This window comes from Ranitomeya imitator, chromosome 3 (genome assembly GCF_032444005.1).
Source record: "Ranitomeya imitator isolate aRanImi1 chromosome 3, aRanImi1.pri, whole genome shotgun sequence".
Lineage (NCBI taxonomy): Eukaryota > Metazoa > Chordata > Amphibia > Anura > Dendrobatidae > Ranitomeya > Ranitomeya imitator.
The window spans coordinates 694345905-694372818 of NC_091284.1; positions in this window are offsets into that span (position 1 = coordinate 694345905).

Genomic DNA, 26914 nt, shown 5'->3' on the forward strand with positions numbered 1-26914 from the left:
GTTCTTTTGATCGCCCGTTATTGCATTTTAATGCAATGTTGCGTCGTCCAAAAAAATGTAATTTTGGCGTTTTGATTTTTTTTCTCGCTGCACCATTTAGTGGTCAGGTTAATCCTTTGTTTTTATTGATAGATCGGGCGATTCTGAACGCGGCGATACCAAATATGTGTATGTTTGATTTTTTTTTTTTAATTGTTTTATTTTGATTGGGGCGAAAGGGGGGTGATTTGAACTTTTATATATTTTTTTTATTTTTTTTATATTTTTAATCACTTTTTTTTAATTTTGGCATGCTTCAATAGCCTCCATAGGAGGCTAGAAGCATGCACAACTCGATCGCCTCTGCTACATAGAGGTGATGCACAGATCACCTCTATGTAGCAGAAATGCAGGTGTACTTTGAACGCCGACAACAGGGTGGCGCTCAAAGCAATCGGCTATCAACAACCATAGAGGTCTCAAGGAGACCTCTGGTTGTTATGGCAATGCACTGCTGACCCCCGATCATGTGACGGGGGTCCGCAGTGCGAGCACTTCCGGCCGGGAGCGCTAGTTAAATGCCGCTGTCAGCGCTTGACGGCGGCATTTAACTAGTTAATGGGCACGGGCGGATCGCGATTCCGCTCGCGCTCATTGCGCGCACATGTCAGCTGTACAAAGCAGCTGACATGTCGCGGCTTTGAGGTGGGCTCACCGCCGGAGCCCACCTCAAAGCAGGGGATCTGCCAGCTGACGTACTATTCCGTCAGCTGGCAGAAAGGGGTTAATATGTATGTGTCTCTATGAATTAATAAAAGTTGAATACATTTATTTTTTTATTACTTGCTCTTATGTCCATTTCTTTTTTTTGGGTATTCATTGTTTTTTTATGGATGAACTTTTACGTTATTGGCCTTTCTTTTTGGGACTATAAAGCAACACTCGAGTAGTTTAAGGGGAAATGTGTAAATGATTTAGAGAGGCCTAATCAAAACCCAGACCTTAATCCATTTGAGAATCTGTGGTCAGACTTGAAGATTGTGCTTCACCAGAGCAAACAATCTAACGCAGGAGGTGGAACAGATTTTCCTTGAGGAATGGGCAAAAATCCCAGTGGCAAAATTTGGAAAACTCATAGGGACTTATCCAAAATGACTTGCAGATATAATTGCCACAAAAGGAGGCTCTACAAAGTGCTGACTTTAGTGGGGGCTGGGGGGGAGGGGATAGTTATGCACATTGTTTTCAGTTATTTTGTCCTATTTGTTGATTGCTTCACATTAAAAAGAAAACTAAATGTTCACAGCTGTAGGCATGTTCTCTACATGAACTGATGCAAACCTTAAAAAAAAAAAAAACTAGCAAAAAGTGCCAAGGGGTGAATACTTTTGCAAGCCACTGTAAGTCATAGGCTGTCAATGCAAGTCTATGAGAGTCAGAATGAGGCATGAGCAATTGTAAGTGCACAATGCTATATAATATGATGATTGCAATATATTAAGATGATAAAAAATTTGATGTGAGTGCTTCTTGAACCACTACAAAAAAATAAGAGATTTATATAAAACTAGATGGTGGTCTGATTCTAACGCACCGGGTATTCTAGAATATGTATGCCCACGTATTATATTGCCCAGCCATGTAGTATATTGCGCAGCCACGTAGTATTTTGCCCACGTAGTATATTGCCCAGCCACGTAGTATATTGCCCAACCACGTAGTATATTGCCCAGCCACATAGCATATTGTCCACCCACGTAGTATATTGCCCAGCCACGTAGTATATTGTCCAGTCACGTAGTATATTGCCCAGCCACATAGTATATTGTCCAGTCACGTAGTATATTGCCCAGTCACGTAGTATATTGCCCAGCCACGTAGTATATTGCCCATCCATGTAGTATATTGCCCATCCATGTAGTATATTGCACAGGGACGTAGTATACAGCAGAGGTCCCCAACTCCAGTCCTCAAGGCCCACCAACAGGTCATGTTTTCAGGATTTCCTTTGCATTGCACAGGTGATGCAATTATTACCTGGGCAAGACTAAGGAAATGCTTAAAACATGACCTGTTGGTGGGCCTTGAGGACTGGAGTTGGGGACCTCTGGTATACAGCACAGAGCCACATAGTACACAGCACAGACACGTAGTATACTGCCCCGTCACGTAGTATATTGTAGTCCTGGCGCCTGTGTGCGGTACACGTGACAGCTTCCGGTCCCAGGGTTGGTTTGAGCGCAGGATCTGTGATGATGTCACGGTCACATGACCGTGACATCATGGCAGGTCCTTCTCGCATAGTATCCTTGGCACTGGAACCTGCCGCTTGCACTGCCGAGGACAGGGCGCGACGTCGGAGGGTGAGAATAACGTTTTTTTATTATTATTATTTGTAACATTAGATCTTTTTACTATTGATGCTGCATACGCAGCATCAATAGTAAAAAGTTGGTTACACAGGGTTAATAGCTGCGTTAATGGAGTGTGTTACACCGCGGTCCATTAATGCTAGCATTAACCCTGTGTGAGCGCTGACTGGAGGGGAGTATGGAGTGGGCACTGACTGCGGGGAGGAAGGAGCGGCCATTTTGCCAGTGGACTGTGCATGTCGCTGATTGGTCGTGGGCGTTTTGCCACGACCAATCAGCGACTTGGATTTCCATGACAGACAGAGGCCGCGACCAATGAATATCCATGACAGACAGACAGAAGGACAGATGGAGCGCCCCCAGACACAGGGCCACAAGTCACTCGGTACCGGTCCCTTCTCCTTCTGTTCTGCGGTTGTCACGGTGGCTAGACCCGGTCGTGACCCTGCTAAGGGGCGTCCAATGGAAACGGTAGTAATTTTTATATTTTCCCAACTTCCATTATGATCATAGTACCTGAAAACAAGTCACCCTCCTGTCTTTAGGTTGGATGTAGGTCTGTAAATTGATGGAAAGTAGCGTACAGATATTTTTATTTCAGATCAGTGAAGGAGAGGACTGGGTAGACAAAACTAAGGCTCTTGCCGAAACGCGTCAATCAGTTACTGACTACCCTGATGTGATTTTTTTTAAAATGATTTTCAAATAAAAACAAGGATATTTTTATCTCAAGGATCCAGCATTACTTCTTTTTTTTTCTTTTTGGACTTAGACAAAACTACTGTCAATTAATAATTCATGTGGATGTGAAATAACATATTCCGTGATATGGACACATAGTTATAATCATCATGATCATGTAATATGCAACCATGTCACAGAGGCAGGTGTTTGAGTGACCATTTTGCAGTACAAATGTTACATTTCTTAATCTAACACACATATTATGATGGAGCAAGATATCATGGGGTAGAAAACTGTAACGCGACACCTAACATACTCAATGGTCTGTGCTGTATTAAAGGGAACATGTCACGTCAAAGTTATTCTGCAGGTTAATAGCATGCAAAAGCTGCATGGCCAGGAAAATTGCGGTGGATATATTAATAACTTACAGTAAGCACGCCCCCGCGCTTTGACTAATAGCTGGATCTGCAGTGCATCGGTGCATCTCTTAAGGCCGGGATCACATATGCGAGAAACATGTCCGTGCCTCGCATGTGAAATCCAAGCTCTGGCGCCGGCACTGTGGAGCAGAGCGTGCGGCCGCATAGCAACACATGGAGACGCACGCTCCGCTCTGAAGTACCGGCGCCAGAGCTTGGATTTCACATGTAAGACACGGACGTGTTTCTCGCATGTGTGATTCCGGCCGTACTGTCTTGCACTTAAGGGTTTTCAATTTGAAAGGCATGCATAGCTACAATTCTATGCCGCCAATGCTCCATCTATATTGGCGTAGCTGGTTGAGACTAGTATGAAAACGCCATATATATCAATATTTTTGCGCACCTTCTAGATGCGCAAAAATATTGCAACATATAAGGTGTTTGATGACAGAATTATCACATAACCACCATAATGAATCAACCCCTTTATGCAAAATTTGTACACGGTTTTATGATTTATCTCCCCATCAATATTGCAAAATTATCCTCCTTTCACTAGTGCACAATTGTGAGCTGTGAAATCCTCTTCCTAACCAGATCCATCCTAATATGGCTCCTGCATTTCCTGCACTTGCTTTTATACAGGCTATAATAGTCCCTTCTGATTGGCTGAGCTATACCTTTTGATGTGATAGCTACAAGGCATCATCGGTAAGTCTGCCTGGCCATGCCTGAGGTCATGTGATTCGCCTTTGGATGAAATGAAATATTTTGCAATTTGTAAAATTGCCATTTTTAGTATTTTGCCCAAATCTTAAATTGTTTGAATTTGCCGAGTTCAGCTAATTCTTAAAAATTTGACAGAAAATCAAAAGCAAATCTTTTCAATTATTTCTAGTCAGGAGCAATGTTTAGGACTAATGTACCAATGTGTGCCATGTGTGTAAAATGATGATACAACTATTACCTCATCCAGCTGTAATCACTACTACATGATCTATTTCTTTCTATAAATAAAATCATGGGCAAACTTCAATTCCAATTTCCCTCTGACATATATAACTGTTTGTTCTGACAAGCAGCTAATGTATTTGTTAGTATAAATTGGTCTTGTCTGTGCAGATAATAGATCAATTAGCTGGTTACACATTCAATAAGATAACGTTGTGCATTTGGCTTTTTCTTCACTCAATTCCCAATATACATCAAATACATCTTCTGAAGTCATTATGTTAATGTAATTCTATGAGTCTTCTGTAATAGTTCATACATTAACCAGATGGGAAAAGAGGGGATTATAGCTGTGATTGTAAGCAGTTTTCTGTTTTCATGTTGTTTGCGGTGACTTTTCAGAAAAATCTCTTGTGTGCATACATGAGGAATAGCACTTTTTTTTTTGCTGCTGAATTGTCTACTGTATCTTTCAACAGTTTTTTCCTCCGCCGGTATCTCAAATTTTCAGTTGTCTCTGAGCTAGTGTATGGAGACTAGATTTTATAATATGTCCAATAAACTGCACACAAATACACAACAGATTTCTGCTGTCTTGTGTCTATGCAGCACATGTTCAAAAGCATCTGCAGAATGGATGTGTCATGCCGGCTTCTGACTCTGTTCACACTGGGGAGTCTGTTGTGCAGTCTTAAGGTACCGTCACACTAGACGATATCGCTAGCGATCCGTGACGTTGCAGCGTCCTGGATAGCGATATCGTCCAGTGTGACACGCAGCAGCGATCAGGCCCCTGCTGTGATGTCGCTGGTCGGGGAAGAAAGGCCAGAACTTTATTTCGTCGCTGGACTCCCGCTGACATCGCTGAATCGGTGTGTGTGACACCGATTCAGCGATGTCTTCGCTGGTAACCAGGGTAAACATCGGGTTACTCAGCGCAGGGCCGCGCTTAGTAACCCAATGTTTACCATCGTTAAAGTAAAAAAACAAACACTACATACTTACCTACCGCTGTCTGTCCTCGGCGCTCTGCTTCTCTGGTCTGGCTGTGAGCGCCTGGCAGCCGGAAAGCAGAGCGGTGACGTCACCGCTCTGCTTTCCGGCCGCTGTGCCCACAGCCAGACCAGAGAAGCAGAGCGCCGAGGACAGACAGCGGTAGGTAAGTATGTAGTGTTTGTTTTTTTACTTTAACGATGGTAACCAGGGTAAACATCGGGTTACTAAGCGCGGCCCTGCGCTTAGTAACCCGATGTTTACCCTGGTTACCGGCATCGTTGGTCGCTGGAGAGCTGTCTGTGTGACAGCTCTCCAGCGACCAAACAGCGACGCTGCAGCGATCCGGATCGTTGTCGGTATCGCTGCAGCGTCGCTTAGTGTGACGGTACCTTTCGACCTTCCTGTTGCTCAGCCTGAGCTTGGGCGTACGCAGTGGTTTGTTCACTGATGTTCAGCTTGGCAGGAGTTAACTTTTTGATTAGCGGCTGAGGCTGCTGGGAACACCTTTTCCCTTTTAGTATGGTTCAGAACATTCCTGGATGCCGACTATAGCATTTGCGTGTCTCTTGCATACCAGTCCGGTGTTGGAGTAGCTGTTGAAACTCAAGTCATTATTTCAAAGTTTGGTGAAGCATACTTTGTTGTTTGTTCATTTCCCTATTGGTATTGTGTTCCCCCCACACACATAGTGTGTCTTCCTGTTAGTTTGCTTTGTGGTTCAGTTTACTTTATTCCCTGATTTTCTTTATCTGTGGTTTCCATTACTGTTCACCTCCTGGGGTGGGGGTTTAGCTCAGGCCTGGACAGGAGATAGGGTTAGGTCCGTGACTCGGGCCTGCCTTCCACCAAGGGCACCCCTGAGTTAAGGAAAGACAAGGTTCCTTGTAGCCTCAGGGGCCCTGGTTCCTCATCTCCTGTTTTTCTGTTGCTTCCTGTGACAGGAAGACACAATACATTTGTATTAGTATTGTGCAGTGTTCCTGTGAATCCAGCATTGGGATGAGATACAAAATGTACTAGAAAGCAATCTCCTGATCTATGTATGTCTTTCTCAGCTGCTCTCTACTCCTCTCTACCCCCTCTGCTTAGACTTTAATAAGCAGCTGTAATCTGATCCCTCAGTAAGCTGACAGATTTTACCTGCATTTCTTAGTGAATAAAGAGTTCCGGAGGTAGAGGACTGGAAGAAATGGTTCATAAGTTGATAAAGAAGTTTGAAAAGCAGTATATCTCACTGAAAAGGTAATGAGTAGATATCAGCAAATATATTAGAGTACAACTGCATTCTACTCAAATATTGCAAAATGCAGTTGTTTTTCTTGTAATTTGCTTCAGCTTATATTAAGCAAAATGACAGCTGCTGGTCGTTGTTTCGTTGAATAATAATGAGCTATCAAAAGGTTAAAAAATATTTGAAAAAAGTATTTAGACTCACTTTACAACTCACCTCTCTGGCCCCTATACTACTCCCCATCATCCATCCAATCCTTGTTTCATCTTCTGATCACTGCCGGGGTGTGCTGAATCCCTGGACCGATTCACCCAAGGCCAGACTTCTGGCTATGATGAGGCCCAGGGTATGCCCATGCATAGACAAGGACTCCTCACCTTGAGTTGAAGTGAAGGACAGCATCCAGTCCAGGTGAAAAAAATCTCTCTTTATTGTGCCATAAATGCGACGTTTCAACTCAAAGGTTCTTTCTCAAGACCCTTTGGGTTGAAACGTCGCATTTATGGCACAATAAATAGATTTTTTTCACCTGGACTGGATGCTGTCCTTCACTTCAACTCATGGTATGTACTCTTCCACTTGGGTCCAGTGGAAACAGGACGAGCGTCCGTTTTGTCAGCTGTACTGTCAGCCGCCATTTTTGTATTTAGGGTCTCCTCACCTGTCATGCGGTCATGACCTTAGGGACATGAGCTTGGGCAGAACCATCCTGAACCTCATCAGAGCTGGAAGTCTCGTCCTAGGATTAAGAGACCAAGGGATTCAGTATTTGCAGTGGAAAACGAAGATGTAATGAAGGCCAGATGAATGACGAGAAAGGTTGGTGTTGGTGGGGAGGGACAGAAAGGTGAGCGGTAAGGTAAGTCCAAGTATATTTTTAACCTTTTTATTGCTTTATGTATCAGCAAAATAGCAGCCAGCCTAAGTATTTTTATGTTTAAATCTTATGTTTATTATAATCTGCAGTGTTGAGAGACCCCAGAGAATAACTTTTCTGAGAATCAAATCTCCCTGGAACATATGGGCAGAAAAGGCAAATTCCAGTTTTGCCAGATTCGCTTATCTTTAGTAATAAGGTATATTACAAAGCTTTTAAATTTTCTTGTACTATTGATTTTTACAAGGTTTATGCTACTTTCTGATAATCGGCAACAATGTGATTTCAGTGCAAACAATGACCGTGACAAAGTGGTTATTTCATCAACATCATAGTGCAGCATAGTCTACAATCACTATTTTACTAGTCAACCCTTATTGTTATCAATATGTTTCTACATTGTTGAATTTTGTGTGGCGGCTGTCCCTATATTTTTGATATTGCTTATTTACTTACACTACTTCTAATTGCTGCTGAATTTGTCAAGTCAAAGCAGCCAGATGTCAGGCAGTGTTAATTAATCTGAATATATGCATAATGAATGCTGCCTTGCTGTGTAAATGGCTTTTTTACAGTAAGCAGTCTGAGCTGAAGGACTGTTATATGCCAAAAATAGAGAGGAATAAAGATGCAAAAAAAACGATGACGACTGGAGCTCAATTAGCTCCGTAGAAGCTGTGCAGTTCACTTTGCAAGCCCCTAAAAAGGGCTATTCTGAGAGATGCTTGATCTCTGTGGATACACAGGGTATATCAGCCATTTCTACAACAGGGGGCACCATGGACATAATTTATTGTGCAGCATATTACTTAAAGGCAGGGTAGTAATGATCGCAGTGGCAGAGGGTGCCACCGTGCCTCATTGGACACACATTCAGTTGAAATGTATTGTGGTGCAGAGATCTGCTGTCTCACTGCACTGCAATACATGCTGCTGGTCAATCAGAAGCCAACAGCAGATATCGCCTTGCCCATGATGGGTGGCGCATCACAGTGATGTCATGTGCTGCGTGTGACTGCAGGAGCAGGAAGCACCGCTGGAACAAGGAGTTAGAGAGGTGAGTATTTATTTGCTGTGTTTTTATGTGTTTTTATGGTAGGGGAGGGAGTGCTGCCTTATTCTACAGTATCTACCTATAGGGGGGGAGTGCTGCCTTATATACAGGATCTGCCTATAGGGGGGAGTGCTGACTTATTCTATAGTATCTGCCTATAGGGGGGGAGTGCTGCCTTATATACAGTGTCTTCCTATAGGAGAGGGAGTGCTGCCTTGTATACAGGATCTGCCTATAGGAGAGGGAGTGCTGCCTCATATACAGTATCTGCCTATAGGGGGGAGTGCTGCCTCGTATACAGTATCTGCCTATAGAAGAGGGAGTGCTGCTTTATATACAGTATCTGCCTATAGGGGAGGGAGTGCTGCCTTATATACAGGATCTGTCTATAGGGGGGAGTGCTGCCTAATTCTATAGTATCTGCCTATGGGGGGAGTGCTGCCTTATATACAGAATCTGTCTATAGGGGGGAGTGCTGCCTTATTCTACAGGATCTGCCTATGAGGGGAGTGCTGTCTTATTCTACAGGATCTGCCTATGGGGTGCTGCCTTATTCTACAGGATCTGCCTATGGGGGGCGCTTTAAACTACAGGGTCTGCCTATAAGGGTGCTGTCTTGTGCTATATTGAGGACTATCTGGCACATTATACTATATGGCAGTTATCTATGGGGCCATCATACATTGTGGGGATTACAGTGTTGGTGCCATCAAACAGTTTGAAGGCTACTAAGGGGTCAGTATACTGTGTGGGTGGTACTACACTGTTAGGGGGCATCATACTGTGTATAGGGGAGCTGTATGGGGGGGAGACTCGGGACATTATTCAAAAAAAATTTCCCCTATTGTAATAGGGGAACTCAGGTTACTGTGACTATCAAAGGGGCACACAGAGGGCATTATTACTTTCTAGGGGGCAAAATGTGGGCTCTGTTTTCTAGGGCACTTGCATCCGGCATTACTATATTATAGAGTGGCGCTTTAGAATTTAGAGGGTACAGAGAACCACAGAGTAGGTGCAGTAATAGGGTCACATACGGCAGCAGAGGCTCAGTATCGGGGTATCAGGTGCAGTAATGGGGTCACATATGGCAGCAGCGGCTCAGTATTGGGGTATCGGGGGCAGTAATAGGGACACATACGGCAGCAGCAGCTCAGTGTTGGGGTATCAGGTGCAGTAATAGGGACACCAACGGCAGTAGCGGCTCAGTGTTGGGGTATCAGGTGCAGTAAAAGGGGCACATACGGCAGTAGCGGCTCAGTATTGGGGTATCAGGTGCAGTAATAGGGACACATACGCCAGCAGCGGCTCAGTATTGGGGTATCAGGTGTAGTAATAAGGACTCATATGCCAGCAGCGGCTCAGTATTGAGGTGTCAGTAGGATGAGGGGTTTGTGCAGGTTGGGAATAGATGGTGATGGCTGGAATGTGAGAAGTGAAACATGTCTTTGTTGTTTTCTCTGCAGACAAGTTGTAGCTGGAAGAAGTTGTCATGTCGGTCTGGGCCAGATGGAAAAGACGGGAAAAGTGACGATTCCATCATAAAGAACGTCAATGGTAAGTCATTATCTATAACTGTGCTGTGATCTCTTATATGCTCTGTAGGACTGGTATCTACCACTGACCATATGGCGGTAATATCCATGTTGGTCGTTATATAGAGATTATCTTCAGTAACAGCGCAGTCATCTGTTGAGGTTCTCCTCCACTATTAGGGGGCGTCATCGAGTTGTAATCAAGGTTACCTGGTTGGGGACCCACTCAGAAGCTTCGCCCCCCCTGGACCAAAACCCTAGCTACGCCTCTGATTGCTTCACATTAGATAGTGTGGAAAACGCCATCTTGCTAAAGGGCAAATTTACTGGCAATAACAGCAATACTCTACAGATAGGCAGGAAAGATCCCAAGCTGCACAGCAAATATAGGAATGACCTATGGCTACGTTCACATTGGCGTTCCGCCAATGTGCGTCGCTGTTGCGCCGGCGACGCAGCGGCGACGCAGCGGCGACGCGCCCCTATGTTTAACATAGGGGACGCGTGCGTTTGTTGGGTGGCGTTTTTTGACACTTGCGTCGTTTACGACGCTAGCGTCGGACGCAAGAAAATGCAACAAGTTGCATTTTCTGTGTGTCCGATTCTCGTCAAAAAACGACGCACGCGTCGCAAAACGCGTGCGTTTTTGCGTGCGTTTGTGCGCGTTTTTTCCTGCGTCGCGCGTTGCGTCGCCGACGCAGGGGGGCGCAACGCTAGTGTGAACGTAGCCTAAGAGAATGCAAGGGAACCTCCCAGTGTCTGGAGCTGGTACAAATGAGATAAAAGGATGTGTGAGGAGGGCTGGATCTAATTAAATACACAGCACTCAAAATCCATAAAGGGTGCAAATTACCTAGAGAAATAGAGCATAACGGGATCAATTGTAATGACCAAAACTAGAAATAGTGAATAGTGATATACAGGTATATATCACTAAGTACCTTCTTTTTACTGTAAATTTTCCTATAGCAAATTTAGCATTTCCAATTTTTCAAAATTCCACATGTACGTAATATAGCACTTAACCAATGCTCTATGGCAGTAATGCAGTTCCATTTTTCTAGATTTACCATTCTACACAATCCTGAGTGCAGCTTTATATTTTCATAGAATTGTCATGTTAGCTGGAACTAGGGTTGATCGATCACCCTAAAAATCGGATTGGAAAGAATCGGTCCGATCACACTTGAAAATTGGCGATCGAAAATTCCGATTTCCGATCCTCATTGAAGTCAATGGGCATAAAAAATCGGAATTCCTAAAACATTTATTTTACATTGTGGTGTTTTCTAAATGACTAAAAATGCCAAAATAACATGTAGAATTGGTAATCCGAGGCAGCGGAGCCAGAGAAATCAAAGAATAATGGGCACAAGTACTATTTTTAGTATGAATAGCGGTTATAATGGGGCACATTTGTTTTACGGGTCAAAATAATAACGTAATGCTTGGCAAACTCTTCGGAATTTACCTTTTCTTCATTCATTTCATTTTATTCTTCAACGGTGGGCACGGCGTTGGAGATACCATTATCACGCCTGTGGATCTCCCATGCCAAGGTGCCTGCTTCGCTCTTTTTTACGCTAAGATGAAGGCCAAAAGCGGTTCTTAAATGATTGTCTGTTGCTTCCGCTGCAATCTATGCCTGAGATGCTGGGAGGCCATACACTGGAACCAGCAGGGAAAACCACAAAATCCACTATAGATACTGATGACCCGAAATCACACCAACATCTTTCTGACCCACGTCGCACACGACAAGATGCTGGAATGCTCTAGTCTACAGCTGTTCATTTCCCTGGGTACAATAAATGGTACCAAGTTCTACCCACTATTAATTTCAATTTTTTTTTGTTACCTTTCATCCTTCTTTTTTAAATAGCTCATTCTGATAGCTTTTTTAAGAAAATGTGTTCATTGTTAAAAAAAAATAATAATATTTTTGCTTGCCCTATTCCTCTGTTGTGTCAGAGTAGGTTTACATATAAGAACTTTGCATGGTTTGGCGACATTTGAAAAATACACCTTCCGGGAGGCCTGTCTCAGGGGACTCTCACCGGGAGGGGTCCGCGTTCAGCTTGCCCCGCAGAAGCAGGGAGTCTCCAGGGGTACCACGAGGAGGAATGGACTCACCCCCATACACTGTTTCGTCTTCTTCTGCTTAGACTTATTTTTTTCTGCTGCTTTTTATCATTCTGCTTATTCTTATTCTGGATATTCTTTTTTTTTCCTGGTGTTATTGTATCTGGTTCTTCTGGTTCTGGTGCTTTGGGTACTGGTGCTTCTGGTTCTTCCATTTCCTTAACCTTAGCTTCATCTTCTTCCTCTGGGTCTTCTTCCTCTTGTACCGGTTCAACACGGCAGCGGGTGTTCACTGTGCTACGTGCACTTCCGAGCAACAGCTAGTTGTGCTGAGGTCCAGGCAGACAGGATTTATTATAGGTGGACAGGAGAATTTGAATTGGCAGTAGCACAGCCAGAGTCCAGTTTGCGCTGCTGAACCCCGACAACACGGCAGCGGGTGTTCACTGTGCTACTGACACTTCCGGGCAACAGCTGACGGCGCTGAAGCCCAGGTGGGCTGATCAATCTAGTGGTGCCAGAGGACCAAGTGTGGACCTGGAGACTGTTGCCAGACATGTGTTTATTCAGTCTCATCTGGCGCCGGGCTTGCAAAGTCTGGCGAGATCCAGACCTGGTTCATCTTTATAAAAGTTAGGCGGTCAACATTATTGGTGGATAGGCGCGTGCGTTGGTCTGTTAGGACTCCACCAGCGGCGCTAAAGACACGCTCCGATAACACACTGGCAGCCGGGCAGGCCAGCACCTCCAAGGCATAATGGATAAGGTCTGGCCATATATCAAGCTTGGAGACCCAAAACTTAAAGGGACACTGTCACCTGAATTTGGAGGGAACAATCTTCAGCCATGGAGGCGGGGTTTTCGGGTGTTTGATTCACCCTTTCCTTACCCGCTGGCTGCATGCTGGCTGCAATATTGGATTGAAGTTCATTCTCTGTCCTCTGTAGTACATGCCTGCACAAGACAATCTTGCCTTGCGCAGGCGTGTACTATGGAGGACAGAGAATGAACTTCAATCCAATATTGCAGCCAGCATGCAGCCAGCGGGTAAGGAAAGGGTGAATCAAACACCCGAAAACCCCGCCTCCATGGCTGAAGATTGTTCCCTCCAAATTCAGGTGACAGTGTCCCTTTAACCCTGCTGTTCTGTTCGCATTTGCTATACACTTGTACTGTTCCCGGGTCAGTATGACCCAACCTATTAATTCTTGATTTTTAGCTCCTCTAAGTGTTTTATTTGAATACTTTTTCATTAATATACTGTATGTGAACCTTGTTGATCGTAAACAAATGAAAAATTTAAATTTAACCCCTTAGTGACAGAGCCAATTTGGTACTTAATGACCAGGCCAATTTTTGCAATTCTGACCACTGTCACTTTATGAGGTTATAACTCTGGAACGCTTCAACGGATCCCGCTGATTCTGAGTTTGTTTTTTCGTGACATATTGTACTTCATGTTAGTGGTAACATTTCTTCAATATTACTTGCGATTATTTATGAAAAAAACGGAAATATGGCGAAAATTTTTAAAATTTTGCAATTTTCAAACTTTGTATTTTTATGCCCTTAAATCAGAGAGATATGTCACGAAAAATAGTTAATAAATAACATTTCCCACATGTCTACTTTATATCAGCACAATTTTGGAAACAAAATTTTTTTTTGTTAGGGAGTTATAAGGGTTAAAAGTTGACCAGCAATTTCTCATTTTTACAACACCATTTTTTTTTAGGGACCACATCACATTTGAAGTCATTTTGAGGGGTCTATATGATAGAAAATAATGAAGTGTGACACCATTCTAAAAACTACACCCCTCAAGGTTCTCAAAACCACATTCAAGAAGTTTATTAACCCTTTACGTGCTTCACAGGAACTGAAACAATGTGGAAGGAAAAAATGAACATTTAACTTTTTTTTGCAAACATCTTAATTCAGAACCATTTTTTTTATTTTCACAAGTGTAAAAACAGAAATGTAACCATAAATTTTGTTATGCAATTTCTCCTGAATACGCCAATATCCCATATGTGGGGGTAAACCACTGTTAGGGCGCACCGCAGAACTTAGAAGTGAAGGAGCGCCGTTTGACTTTTTCAATGCAGAATTGGCTGGAATTGAGATCGGACGCCATGTCACGTTTAGAGAGTCCCTGATGTGCCTAAACAGTGGAAACCCCCCACAAGTGACACCATTTTGGAAACTAGACCCCTTAAGGAACTTATCTAGATGTGTGGTGAGCACTTTGAACCCCCAAGTGCTTCACAGAAGTTTATAACGTAGAGCCGTGAAAATAAAAAATCGCTTTTGTTTACACAAAAATGATCTTTTCGCCCACAAATTCTTATTTTCACAAGGGTAACAGGAGAAATTAGACCACTAAAGTTGATGTGCAATTTCTCCTGAGTACGTCGATACCCAATATGTGGGGGTAAACCACTGTTTGGGCGCACCGCAGAGCTTGGAAGAGAAAGAGTGCCGTTTTACTTTTTCAATGTAGAATTGGCTGGAATTGAGATCGGACGCCATGTCGCGTTTGGAGAGCCCCTGATGTGCCTAAACAGTAGAAATCCCCCACAAGTGACCCCATTTTGGAAACTAGACCCCCCATGGAACTTATCTAGATGTGTGGTGAGAACCTTGAATGCCCAAGTGCTTCACAGAAGTTTATAATGCAGAGCCGTGAAAATAAAAAAAAATTTTTTTTCCACAAAAAAGATTTTTTAGCCCCCAAGTTTTTATTTTCACAAGGGTAACAGGAGAAATTGGACTGCAATAGTTGTTGTCCAATTTATCCCGAGTACGCTGATGCGCCATATGTGGGGGTAAACCACTGTTTGGACGCACGGCAGAGCTCGAAAGGGAAGGAGCGCCTTTTTGGAATGCAGACTTTGATAGAATGGTCTGTGGGCATTATGTTGCGATTGCAGAGCCCCTGATATACCTAAACTGTAGTAACCCCCCACAAGTGACCCCATTTTGGAAACTAGACCCCCCAAGGAACTTATATAGATGTGTGGTGAGAACTTTGAATGCCCAAGTGCTTCACAGAAGTTTAGAATGCAGAGTCGTGAAAATAAAAAATATTTTTTTTTTTCACAAAAAAGATTTTGTAGCCCCCAAGTTTTTATTTTCACAAGGGTAACAAGAGAAATTGGACCCCAGAAGTTGTTGTCCAATTTATCCCGAGTACGCTGATGCCCCATATGTGGGGGTAACCCACTGTTTGGGCGCACGGCAGAGCTCAGAAGGGAGGGAGCACCATTTGACTTTTTGAGCGCAAAATTGGCTGTCGTGTTTGGAGACCCCCTGATGTACCTAAACAGTGGAAACCCCCCAATTCTAGCTCCAACCCTAACCCCAACACACCCCTAACCCTAATCCCAACCTGATCCATAATCCTAATCACTAACCCTAACCATAATCACAACCCTTACCCCAAAACAACCCTAATGTCAACCCTAACCATAACCCTAATCAAAACCCTAAATCCAACACACCCCTAATCCTAATCTCAACCCTAACCTCAAACCTAACCCTAATCCCAATACACCCCTAATCACAACCCTAACCTTAACCCTAATCCCAAACCTAACCCTAATGCCAACCCTAACCCTAATACCAACCCTAATCCAAACCCTAACCCTAATCCCAGCTCTAACCCTAACTTTAGCCCCAACCCTAGCCCTAACTTTAGCCCCAACCCTAACCCTAGCCCTAAGGCTACTTTCACACTTGCGTCGTTTGGCATTCCGTCGCAATCCGTCGTTTTGGACAAGAAACGGATCCTGCAAATGTGCCCGCAGGATGCGTTTTTTGCCCATAGACTTGTATTGCCGACTGATCGTGACGGATGGCCACACGTCGCGTCCGTCGTGCACTGGATCAGTTGTGTTTTGGCGGAGCGTCGGCACAAAAAAACGTTCAATGAAACGTTTTTTTGTACGTCGCATCCGCCATTTCTGACCGCGCATGCGTGGCCGTAACTCCGCCCCCTCCTCCCCAGGACATAGATTGGGCAGCGGATGCGTTGAAAAACTACAGCTGCTGCCCACGTTGTGCACAATTTTCACAATTGCGATGGCCCCGTACCGACGTAAGTGTGAAAGAAGCCTAACCCTAAATTTAGCCCCAACCCTAACCCTAAATTTAGCCCCAACCCTAACCCTAAATTTAGCCCTAACCCTAGCCCTAACCCTAGCCCTAACCCTAGCCCTAACCCTACCCCTAACCCTACCCCTAACCCTACCCCTACCCCTAACCCTAACCCTAACCCTACCCCTAACCCTAACCCTACCCCTACCCCTAATTTTAGCCCCAACTGCTGTTCTCCTGCCGGCCGGCAGATGGAGACAGATGGCGGGCGCACTGGGCATGCGTCCGCCATGTTCTTCTGCCGGCGGCCAGGAGGAGCAGCAAGAGGATCCAGGGACCTAGGTGAGTATGCTAGGGTCCCCGAATCCCCCTATTTCTCTGTCCTCTGATGTGCGATCACATCAGAGGACAGAGAATTACACTTTACTTTTTTCTTTTTTTTTTTTTTTTGCGGTCGCCGGTAAACAGTTAATTACCGGCGATCGCAAAACAGGGGTCGGTAATACCGACCCCGATCATGCTCTTTGGGGTCTCGGCTACCCCCGGCAGCCGAGACCCCAAAGATTCTCCCGGTGCCGGCTGGCGGGCGCACTGCGCATGCGCCCGCCATTTTGAAGATGGCGGCGCCCACCAGGAGACACGAGGAGCATCGGGGGAGCTAGGTGAGTATTGGGGGGCCACCTGGGACCCCTTTTCTCTGTCCTCCGATGTGCGATCACATCGGAGGACAGAGAAATTAAAAAGAGATCGCTTTTTTTTTTTTTTTTTTTGCGATCGCCGGTAAACGGTTAACTACCGGCGATCGCAAATGCGGGGTGGGTTAAAAAAAACCCCGAATCATGTTCTCTGGGGTCTCGGCTACCCTCGGCATCCGAGACCCCGGAGAAAATCGGCCTCTGGGGGGCGCTATTGACTTTTTCCACAGCGCCGTTAATTAACGGCGCTGTGGTTTAAGTACCCTTAGCGGCCGCCGTTAAAAGGCGTATCGGCGGTCACTAAGGGGTTAAACTTAATAATTTATTTTTTTTTCATAAAAAGGTTACACAGGCTTTTTACAATTATCTTTGATTGTTGGCATTCTGCACACAAATAACAAAGAAGCTTTACATTACTATTACTAAAACATGAAATTTAACTTTTTGAAAACAATATTTATAAATCAACAAATGAAAAATCATAAAAACCTCAACCTTTTTAGAAAGAAAAAAGAAAAGCTGAACATGTTCATGCGTTTTTACACTGAACACAATAATAAGACACATGTCCTTTACACAGATATTTTGAACATCCAGCACATGTCAGATTAGTCTTATTGTCACAGGAAGATGGACAGAAGCTACAGTACATCTCTTCCTTTTTTTGCTGGTAGCTGCGCTGCTGGTAGCTGTGCTGGTGAAGGCCGTGGATGTAGAGTCTCTTTCTTGAGCATGCTGGACACTTTTTACAATGGCTGTTGCTCCTTCACTTCTGGGGGTCACTTTTCTGCTCTCAACATATGGCCTAACCAGAGATTTGCCCAATTCCTCAAGAAATAATCTTCTTTTATGCAGCTTATTCCGGTTCCAATCGGGGTCGACAAATGCATTGTATGCAGAAACGTCCAGTATGTTATAAAATAAAATCATTGGCCACCGATTGGTTTTGCGTTTGCATGTATATGTTGATATTGCTTGGTCAAAAGTATCAACTGCTCCCTTTGTGGCATTATAATCCAAAATAATGTCAGGCTTTCTGTCTTCTCTATCACTTACGGCATTGTCATGGTGCTTTGTGCTCATTAGAATTACCTAAGTTTGGAAAAGAAAAGAATAGTTGTAAAGATATGTATTCACAGCATCAGTCAATAGACATTTTAGAAACATTTTTATCCAAGTTTTGAAAAAAAAAAGAATACCTGTAAAGATGTGTATTCACAGCTCAGTGCTCTCTCTCACAGATTCCAGTGTCTCTTTCACAGGACTTAGCTTCAGGGTGTAAGTCAAATGACTGGTGTCCAATTTATAAGACAACAGTGTCTTCTCTCACAAACTGAAATTGCATTTGACTAAATAAATACTTGATTACTGATGACAGTGAAACCCCCAGCCTTTGAATGATAGACAACCAGTCTCCTCTCTCACAAACAGCAAATGGATAATACTAGATAATTACTTGTTTACTGATAAGAACAGTGAAACCACCACCATTTTGAGATGAAGTACACATAAAAAAACATAACTTTTGCAGTCAGAAATAATCAGAGACCTGTAGAACAGTATAAAATGCTATCGGGTCATATTCACCCGAACAGTACAAGTGTAACAATCAGCGTGTAGCAAAAAAAAAACAAAAAAAAAATATATAGAGCTCCACAAATGAGGAGAAGTCAAGATACCACTAGTTTCAAATCCTCATATAAAAAATCTACAGGGTCTCAAAAATCATTTCGGGTCATATTGACCCGAACAGTACAGCAGGGTTAAGGGGGCAGGACCATCCTGGAACACACTGACATGGCTGGACATGTAGTCTGCCACGATCTGACGGTAATGCTGCGTCCTGCTGAATGGAACTGTATGGGATGGTGCATGAGGTGCTGCTCCTGCTCTGTGTATGGCTTCCTCCCCGTGCTGGAGGCACTGAGCTGCCATGTGAAACACTCGAAGTAGTTCTCTCAGGTGGAAATAAGGACATCATCAAATGTACCAGTGTGTCTTGGAACTCTTGCATTTTACGATCCCGGTTCAATGGTGTTATCAGGGTTTGTAGGTTGTCCCGGTAGCGAGGATCCAGGAGGCTGGCCAACCAGTAATCATCAGTGTTGAGAATGCAAGCGATACGGCGGTCGTTTTGAAGGCACTGCAGCATGAAATCACTCATGTATTGCAAACTGCCAACTGGCCACGCCCCACTGTCCCCTGCTTGAGGCGTGCTCTCTGTCTCCTCTGCATCCCCCCATCCTCGCTGTAAATGATGACTACCAGTGTGTGGTGTACCACCCTCCTCTGGCCATACTACTTCCTTCTCCAATTCTTCCTCCTCCTCTTCATCAAAAAGTGTCCCCTGCCTGGACCTTTGTGAGTTGCCTGGCTAACAACCCACCCGTAGAGCTGTGGGTAGACTGTCCCGATACAGAAGGCATTGTCAGCATTTGTTCCTCCTTCTCCTCGTCCAAAACTGCATCCCTGATCCCTAGCATAGTTTTTTCAAGGGGGCATATGAGGGGTACAGTGATGCTGACTATGGCATCATCCGCGCTCGACATGAGAGTGGAATCATGAAAGGGCTGCAAAACACTGCAGATGTCCTTCATGTAAGCCCACTCGGCACATGTGAAGTGTGGCTTGCGAGCTGTGCGACTCGTTTGCGCCTGATGCAGCTGGAATTCCATTACTGCCTGCTGCTGCTCACACAACCTCTCCAGCATATGCAACGTGGAATTCCACCCGTCACATATGAGGTGGTGTTCAGGCAGGTTAAATCTTCGCTGCAGAGCTGCAATGCGCGCATTGTGTACGCTCGAACGGCACAAGTGAGCGCACTCACCATGGACCTTGTGCAGAAGATCTTCAAGATCCGGATAGCTTTTAAGAAAACTCTGCACAAACAAATTTAACACATGTGCCAGGCACGGGATGTGAGTCAGATTGGCTAGACCCAGAGCTGTCACCAGGTTTTGCCCATTATCACACACCATCATACATGGCTGGAGGTTGAGTGGCTCAAACCACTGGTCGCTCTGCTGCTTTATGGCATTCCACAGCTGCTTTGCAGTGTGGCTTGTATCCCCCAAAACTAATTAATTTCAACATGGCCTGTTGACGTTTGGCCACGGCAGTGCTCAACTTGGTCGTGTCAGTGGACGGTTCACCAATCCTTGTAGATGTAGATGGTGCCAACTGCTGTGTGGAGGAATCTGAGGAAGTGGAGTAGGAGGAAGAGGCAATGCAAATGGATGAAAGTCCTGCAATCCTTGGCGTTGGCAAGACCTGCGCAGTGCCTCTATCCACTTCTGTACCCAGCTCCACCACATTTACCCAATGGGCAGTGAGGGAAAAGTAGCATATCTGACCGTGCTTACTGTTCCACGCATCAGTGGTCAGGTGGCCCTTGCTGCTGATGGCGTTAAGTAGCGCACGCTTAATTTTTTTTCTCCACGTGCTGTTGCACTGCAGGGATGAATTTTTGACTAAAATAGTGGCGGCTAGGAATACAGTATTGTGGGACTGCCAAAGCCATGAGGTTGCAAAAGGCATCCGTGTCCACCAGCCTGAATGATAGCATTTCAAGGGCCAGCAGTTTTGAAATGCTAGCATTGAGGGCCTGTGCTCGGGAGTGGCTTGCTGGGAATTTCCTTTTTCGAGCCCATAACTGGGGGACGGATGGCTGCAGGCTAGACTGGGACTGTGAGGATAACCGGGATTGTGAAGTTGGTGGCGGTGTGATAGTGACGACGGCTGTCTGTACACTACTGTAGGAGGACGTTCCTTATCTCTCCTGGGAGGAACAAGCTACAACGTTAGCGGAAGAGGTGGCACATGGAGCTGCAGGTTGGGCATGAATTTTTATGTGACTTGTCCACTCTGCAACGTGCTTGTTCCTCAAATGCCTCAACATATTGGTGGTATTGAGGTTGTGGACGTTTTTCCCTTGCTTCAGAGTTAGATGACACAGATTGCATCTGACTGTTGTAATGTCATCGGCAACTTGGTCAAAAAAGGCCCAAGCATCACATCTCTTTGGAGCACCCCTTGCACTAGTTTTTGCATGGGTCCTGCTCCTTCCGGGTGCCAAAGTAGCGGCTACAGGCAACCAACTCTCGCCCCTTACTCTACTCCCTTTTTTGGCCCTCTGCTGCTCTACCATTGTGGGAATGTTTTCCTCTGAGCTGCTACCACCACTTTGCTGTCCCTCACACCATGATGGATCAAGGACCTTATGATCTGTTGGACCCTCTTCCAACACCTCAGACGATTGCTCCTCCCGGGTCATTTGTATACTGCAGGACGCACCAGCTAATGCCACCTGAGTTTCATCATCATCTGATGCGTACTGTTGTCAGCTGACTGTGTGCACAGGGCTACCTGCCTCTTCTTCTTCTGAGATAAATAAAAGTTGCCAACTGCGGGCAAAGCCGAAAAGCATTAGTGCGCATGTGCTGGCGCACTATGTCCCGGAACACAGCGAAATACTTTCGGAACATAGTGCGCTGGCGCATGCGCACTAATGCTTTTTGGCTTTGCCCGCAGTTGGGCAAAGCATACTGCGTGTGCACAAGGCAAGATTGCTTTGCACACGCATGAACTACGGAGGAAACAGACTCATATTCAAGATAATATTACGGCCAGCGGGAAAGGAAGGGGTGCATGAAAGGAGAGAAAACACCACTCATCGGACCGTTAACAGAGCCCGTCAAATTCAGGTGACAGGGTCCCTTTAAAATAGATTGGACAAAAACGCTAATAGAGACACAATATTTTCTCTCTCTCTAATGACAGAGACAAGCTGTCCCTAACTGAATTCACAGTGGAGTGAACACAAAATGGTGGCGCCAGCCTTTTATAGTGCCTGATCACAGCCAATCACAGTCATGCCAGTAGTTAAAATGCCTACTAGCATTTCAGGATGTGCCCACACTTCACAGGCTCTTCATTGGATGGTTCATGTGTCAAGCATTGTGCAAAAAAAAAAAAAAAACGCACTTCCGATTTCCGATTTCTAAACACATTCAAAGATCGGAATCGGGATTCGGAATTCTGATTATAGTGAAAATCGGTATAATTCCGATTTTACATGATCGGATCGAGCAATCCTAGCTGGCACCTATTCACACTAGTAGGGATGTGCTGGTCAGTCTTTTTCCGGTTATTACAATTGAATCCTTTTACAGCGCTTGGTATTGTCTGATAGTCTCCCTTCCAAGTAGTAACCAAGCCCAACCCTGTGGAACTTCCAAGATCAGGCAATCTGGTGTGTTTAGTGTGATACAGCTGTATATAAAACATATTACATAGAGTATTTTATTGAAAAGGCCGTAAGTCTTTAAAGAATAACATTCCTTGTATAAGATGAGTCATCATCAGATTTATATGTGATGTCAAGTGTACAATAAATATTCCTAGAAAAGAGAATAAATAATCACTTAAAATACACTGCATCACTCTCAACAAGGAACATGAGAGGGATAGGGGCAAGCAAACACTTCATTATGGGATACAATTAATTTTATACTCTACATTGAGGCCATTAGGTCTCAAAGTATTCATTTTCGAAATCCTCATCAATTCTCTCTTTCACCACCTTTCCAAAGAGGAGGTATATGGTCAAGTAGATGAAACCTCAACTGTCTTTCAGTATAATGTATGCTAAAAGAAAATGCTGTATACTAAAAGAATGTCTGTAACTTACATTAAAAAATCTGTGGTGTCCAGTATAAATGATGTCGTCTTTCTGGTAAGTGGACTCAAAACTTTATCTAAAAAGACTCCAATATTACTTAAGATGGGGGCTGGAATAGGCGTAGCTAGATGGAAGCACCCTATGACTTCAGTTGGCTAGGGGAGGGTTTCCAGAAGGGGTCAAAAGACGGATAGGGATTGGTGGAGGTTAAGAAGGGGTGTTACAGGGGGCGGTCATAGGGACTAGTCTTGGGGGAAATAAGTGCAGGAATATCTCCATTTTCAAAAAGAATCCTGAGAGTGAAGACCTCTGGAGTTACCTCATAGAGTCCGTTGATGACCTGATAGACCGGCTGCGGAATGTCGCTCGCTCCAGGCGGGGAGGATGGTTGGAGAAACAATTGTCTTCTCTCCCCGGTGCCAGTAGGTCACATGAGGTGAGCAGGAGGAGCAGGAGGACAAGGCCCCTGGAGAGACTTTCACCGGACATGGTGGTGCACAGCAGGCACAGGCTCCGGTGCCCCCGGGGGACCCTGCGGTCGGCGAGCATGGTTGTGCGGCTTCCACCCGCTGTGCCCGCCGTGGCGGGAATTCACGCAGCTGGTCTGCAGGTGTGGGGCAGCAGAGTCTGAGAGGAGCCCAGGCTGGACCGGAAACACGGGATGTGCCGGGGACACAGGCCACAACAGAAGCACGGCCAGGCCAGGCTGCTTCATCATGGCAGCCTACACATTTGGCATCATGGGCCCATGGCGGGTGCAGCCAAAGCACTGAACTGTGGCGGGGTCCTGGCAGCCCGGTTGCAGAGGAGGAAGTGCCGGCAGGCAGCGTCAGGCATACTTTCACAAGGCAGGACAATGCAGCAGGTGCCCAGCGTGGCACAGGGTCCAGGATGCCTGCTGGACGCAGCAACAGGGGGAGGCCTTCGGCGGGCAGCCGGAGTCCATGCTGCCAGGCCCAGTGCAACTTGGACAGGCAGGAAGAGCGGCGGGCAGTGACCAAGGGCTGCCTGGCAGATCGCGTGGCCGCATTTCGGACCGGTCTGTTGGGCATGGGTCAGGCACTGTGGAGCATGTCACTTCAAGGGCACCGGTCCCCGGTCATGAAGGGGTCAGGGGCACAGGCCTGGGGCCACAGAGAGAAGAGGAATCTGAGTCAGGCAGCGACTGTCAGGAGGATAGAAGGCGGCAGGACTCTGGATTTACAGCTGGCGGGGACACAGCACCTGTGCAGCTTGGTGAGCATGATTCTATGTGCTATTTGTCGCCCACAGGGGCTGTATTACAATAGGTTGTGGGGAGTCAGGCGCTGGGGTCGGAGGGAAGGCAGTTGGGGGGTCCTAGTGGGGAGGGGGATCATGGCATTCATGAGATCTTGCTTAGTATGGCACAGGTTTTGCAAAGATTAGAGAGTGGGGCAGCGGGCGCTGTGGGGACAGCGCCAGTTGGGGCATGGTTGCTGGGGATAGCTTTTGGGTCGCAGGTCGCAAGCGAGCCGTCGGTATTGGTTGAAGGGGAGCGAGCCACTGGTTCCAGTTTATCTGTGTCTCTACAAACAGAAAAGGAAAAAGGGGATGCGATTAATTTGGACGATCAAGCGAAGGGAGAAGTCTATGTGTGTTTTGAGGGCCCTTTGGGAGCCCATTTGAAGAAAGAGGTAAAGAAGATTTGGCGGGATGAATATGTTGAAACATTCTCCATTCTTCCATTGGAAAAGTTAATAAGTGGGATCAGAAGGATATTGGGCTTTGGCTGAAGGTTATGGCTCCAGTCGGGTATGGGCAGTCCTTTCACGGGAGCGGAGGTAGCAGCAGTCAGCAAGCAGGACATGGTAGCAGTGGTCAGGGGACGCAAGGATCAAAAGAAAAATCCAGAAGGTGCTGGCAATTCAACGATGGCCACTGCAAGTACGGCAGTACCTGTAAGTTCAGGCACACATGCAATTGGAGTTCCCATGGAGCATCAAAATGTTTTAATAAGGCAAGGGGGAAGCCCTCAGTGGGTGCCGGTCATGGGGGTGACACCAGTGAGGATTAAAGAGATGGCCCCCTTTCTAAATAGGTATCCGGACCAAGAGAAGACAGGGGTTATTTGGAGTGGTTTTGCGGAAGGTTTTAGAATCCCTCCCCCTAACCACACGGTTCCTTTTTATGTTAAAAATCTGAGGTTGGCTGATTTACATTCTGAGATTGTTAGTGTAAAATTAGAAAAAGAGGTCGAGTTGGGTAGGATGGCGGGTCCGTTTTTGTCTTTACCGGTTGCAGGGGTGATTATTTCTCCATTAGGGTTTGTGCCTAAGAAAGAACCGAATGAATTCAGATTGATTCAACATTTGTCGTACCCGTAGGGCTGGTTAGTTAATGATGACATTGCACAGGAGTTGTGTTCAGTGGAATACACACCGTTTGATATGGCAGTGCGATGGGTTCAAAATACGGGATGGGTGCTTTGTTGGCAAAAACTGATATTGAATCGGACTCTTTAGGCTACTTCCGGTTCATCCGGACAGTATTCCATTGTTGGGTTGTTTTTGGAAAGGCGGGTACTATTTGAATCGATGTTTGCCAATGGGTTGTGCAATTTCATGTTCTTTGTTTGAAATGTTTAGTACCTTTTTAGAGTGGGTGGTTAGATATGTTGCCGGCGGCCAGTGTGTTATTCACTATTTGGACGACTTTTTATTTATAGGTCCGCCAGATTCGGTGTTGTGTAGGAATACCTTGGCTGCCATGGAATGGGTGGCAGAGCGTTTTGGTGTGTCTTTGGCTAGAGAAAAGACCGAGGGCCTGGGCATGGTGTTAAGCTTCCTTGAAATTTTAATTGATTCTGAGAGAATGGAGTGTCGGTTACTGGACGATAAATTGTTGTTACTGAAATAGGAAGTGAATAGGGTTAGGAAACTGTGCAAATAGACGTTGAAGGAGTTGCAGTCTAAGTTGGTTAAATTTCACGTGCAGGATCATACCCATGGGCAGAATTTTTTGCCGGAGGCTGGCTAGCGCGAAGGCTGGAGTGTGGGCAGCGCACCATTTTGTCCAAAAGAGCACAGGGAGGATTTGATTGTGTGGCAATGTTTTCTGGAACATTATAATGGACGGTCGTTGATTCAACAGGAGATTTTGAGTAGTTTTGACTGTGAAATCTACATGGATGAAGCAGGTGGGGCCAGTTACGGGGCCTATTGTAAAGGGAGGTGTAGTGTAGGAAGATGGCCAGAGGGGTGGCAGCGGAAGGGCCTGGCAAGAAATCTGGCTTTGTTGGAATTGTTCCCGATAGTGGTGGCAGTTTTCATTTGGGTAGATATGTTCGTGAATCTGAAATTTCGGTTTCATTGTGACAATATGAGCAAGGTGTCGGTGATTAATATCTTGTCAGCGTTATCTCCCCCGTTGATGAAGTTAGTGAGGGAATTAGTTTTACTGTGTCTTGAATTGAAAGCGTGGATTTCTGCAGTGCATGTGCCAGGTGTTCAAAACTCTATATCGAATGCTTTATCTCATTTTCAGTGGGAAAGGTTCTGGGAATTGACACCAGAAGCGGAGGCATTGGGAGAGGAATGCCCTTTACACTTGTGGCAAGTGGTTACGGACGAGCGGGACACCTGATTTGTGAGTCTGTTACGGGCCAGACCTGGGCAACTTACGAGTAGGGTTGAGCGACCTTGACTTTTTTAGAGTCGAGTTGGGTTTCGCAAAACCCGACTATCTCAAAAGTCGGGTCGAGTGAAATCGGCTGATTATGTCGTAAAGTCGGGTTCGACCAAAACACGAAACCCAATGCAAGTCAATCGGGCAGCATAGTCGGCAGTGAGTGGGGGCCAGGAAAACACCTAGAGTGCCCATTTTAATGGCAAAAACATCCATTCTTCTTAATGAAGCTTGTCAATCTTAATTTCCCTTACAATAATAGTTAGGCATTGGAAATTGGGGGTCATTTGGCTAAAGTTGTTGGGGCTAGGGCTGGTTCAAATATTTTGTGGGCCCAGGAAATCTGGACCACGTCATGGCAGTGGAGCAGGGCGAGGTAAGTATTTAAACTTTGCAAGTGCTGTGATCCTGAGCAAGCAGGGGGGGCCCACTCGTTGGCATTGGCACTGGCACAGGGCCCCTCAAAGTATGGCGGTGTGTTTGCACGGCGGGGGCGCCTCCCACCGGCAGCGACACTTTTGCGTACTATGAGGGGCCCTGTGCCAGTGACGTCGCCAATGAGTATGCCCCCCCCACCTGATGATGGAACTTGCACTTTCATCTTCAC